The sequence below is a fragment of the Rutidosis leptorrhynchoides genome, chromosome 10 (genome assembly GCF_046630445.1).
Source record: "Rutidosis leptorrhynchoides isolate AG116_Rl617_1_P2 chromosome 10, CSIRO_AGI_Rlap_v1, whole genome shotgun sequence".
In the NCBI taxonomy this organism is placed as follows: Eukaryota; Viridiplantae; Streptophyta; class Magnoliopsida; order Asterales; family Asteraceae; genus Rutidosis; species Rutidosis leptorrhynchoides.
The window spans coordinates 233,108,115-233,111,057 of NC_092342.1; the positions used below are offsets into that span (position 1 = coordinate 233,108,115).

At 34.7% G+C, this 2,943-nt stretch overlaps 1 non-coding gene across 1 annotated transcript; it reads right to left on the bottom strand.

Annotated features, from left to right (window-relative positions):
- Positions 1-1,051: 1,051 nt before the first annotated feature.
- On the bottom strand, positions 1,052-1,158 carry LOC139873874 (small nucleolar RNA R71). The gene has a single exon (XR_011767587.1). It is a non-coding gene; the product is annotated as a small nucleolar RNA R71 (small nucleolar RNA).
- Positions 1,159-2,943: the final 1,785 nt, after the last annotated feature.

Here is a 2,943-nt window from a genome sequence, read left to right on the forward strand (position 1 = left end):
TTTAGAATTTTTAGACTTTAGTCGCAACTTTTAGTTATAAGTTTTTAGACGATAAGCTTCAAACATAGAACTTTTGTTTTAGATTGTTTTTTGACTTTTTGTTTTTCGCCGTTCTTTTTCTTTTTCATTTCTACGCGCTAGTTTTTAGGACATGGATTTTTTTAGTTATTTTTAAAATTTCGACGAAAAATTATTGTAAGCGATTAAATCAATAGACACCAGTTTTCTGGTTTGTAGTAATAGTTGGATTTGTTAGTGGCGAGTTGTGAATTTTCCGATTCAAAGAATCCTGGCTACCTGCTGCATCTTTTGACTATTCGAAACATGGGCAAAATCAGAAACGTCTATTAATTTGATAACTTATATAATTTTATCTTTATAACTAATAGGTTACTTAGTGAATGCACCGAGTGAAACGTTCACCACCTTTCATACGTTCACCACCTGTAACCCGATCAAGACATCTAGCCAATATTGTCGCCATTGATTTTTCTTTAGAATCATCATCAAGTCGAACAAGTACTCCAATTCAAATTTACGATAATCCATTTTTGAAACCGATTTCACGATTGAACAACTAGAAGATTTTCAAGGACAATTCTAAGGTCCTGAATCGCCAATCATTCATCCAGAACTACATAGTGATTCGGACTCAACTATTCACGATATGGCAGAAACGGAACCTCAAAGTATGGAAGACCGAATGAGAGCCACACGTACGGGCCAAGGTCACGCCATTAATCAGACAGATGTTAATGCGCCAGATTTTGAAATCAAAGGACAAATCCTACACATGATCACTAATCAGTGCCAATTTAGTGGTACAACAAAAGAAGATCCAAACGAACATCTTCGAACTTTTAATAGGATTTGTAATCTATTTAAAATCCTAGAAGTTGAGGATGAAACTATTTATCTTATGTTGTTCCCCTGGACTTTAAAGGGGGAAGCCAAATATTGGTTAGAATCATTACCCGAAGGAGCGATTGACACATGGGATGTTTTAGTTGAAAAATTTCTTCAAAGATTCTTTTCGGCATCTAAAGTCGTAAGACTCCAAGGAGAAATTACCACATTCGTGCAAAAGCCAAATGAAACGTTATTTGAGGTGTGGACAAGATTCAGAAAAATGTTTAGAGGATGTCCTCAACACGGTTTAGATACTTTCAAATAGTGCAAATGTTTTACAAAGGTGTTGATGTCGCTACACGAAAAGACATCGACACAGCAGCTGGTGGTTCCATTATGAAGAAAACCGCAACCGAAGCTCACAAGATTATTGATAACACAGCCTCCCACTCACATGAGTGGCACCAGGAAAAAAGTATTTTTCATTCATCTAAAGCGGCTAGAGCCGATTCTAGCCATGATTTTGATTCCATTTCTGCAAAGCTAGATTCTTTCGAGAGATGAATGGAAAAGATGACTAAAGATATTCATGCAATACGAATCATTTGTGAGCAGTGTGGAGGACCACATTTGAAAAACGATTGTCTCAGAGTTGAACAAACAATGGAACAATGAGAGAATGTTTTATACATAAACCAAAGGCCGGGAAATAATTATAAAAATAATTATCAACCGCCAACGCCAAACTACAATCGAAATCAAAAAATTCCGTACAATCTAAATGCTTAGTACAACAAGCAACAAGGTCCTAGCAATCAACAAGTATCTAACAATACTTACAATCAGCAAAGACCTGGTTATTTTAATAAGCCACCACAAACCGATGAGAAAAAGACAAATTTGGAAGAAATGATATTAAAGCTAGTTGAATCTCAAACGCAGTTTGTTACATCTTAGAAACAAACTAATGAACAAAATGCTCAAACATTTAGAAATCAACAAGCTTCAATCCAAAATCTGGAACAAGAAGTGAGTAACCTAGCAAGTTTAATTGGTGAAAGAAAACCGAGGAGTCTACCGAGCGATACAAATGTTAACCCCTAAAATATAACAGCTAAAGCCATTATCACAAGAAGGGCTATGACACTTAAACCACCTGAAATGCCTGTTATTTCCGATTACTCTATTCCTACTACGCAGGCACCACAGCCTGAGCAAGAGAAGGAAAAAAAAACCGGTAGTTGAAAAGGTTAATGAAGATAACACACTTAAGACAAAGCCATATGTTAAACCATACCAACCACCACTTCCATACCCGAGTGATGTGTGCGAGGTGTAGTACAAAATACTATTATAGTTTACTACGAAATACTACGAAATATGATACAAGTTTTAATTAATCTACGGATAAGATATACCTAAACCTTGCTACAACAATAGGCAATGTACCTAATCGTAGAGTAGTGTAGTTTTTAGTAAGTCCGGTTCGTTCCACAGGGAGACGGCTTATTTTACACTATATTTTTTATATAACTATATTTGTACAAAATATATATATTACAATTATTATTATTATAAAAAGGGGGGGTTTTACCGTTTAATACTTTGTTAATAATTACATCAATTACCCTGGAATGTAATCCACCCCTGTTTTAATGAGTCATTTGACTATTAATCCATCCCCGTGTCCGGTTAAATGAACAATTATTAGTATTTATAAATATCCCACCCATCGTACCTGATCGAACGTACTTATAAATACATCAAATTGTAAATCTCTATATTAATCAAATATAAAGTCCATTAATAACCCATAGTCCAATTTCCACAAGTGTTGGTCTTTTATCCAAACCTCAATTATGGTCCAAAGCCCAATAACCCCGTCTTAATATTTAGTCCAACATCACGATTACTTCGGCTCAAATAAGCATAATAATAACTTAAATACGAGACATTAATTTAAAAAGGAGAATTTAGCTTACAGTGATTATTAATCGCGTAGTGTTACAGGGACAGAGTTCCGACTTTAAAACCCGTAAAATAACCTTTACATTACCCAAACTAACTAATATAAAACTAAACTAATATTTATTA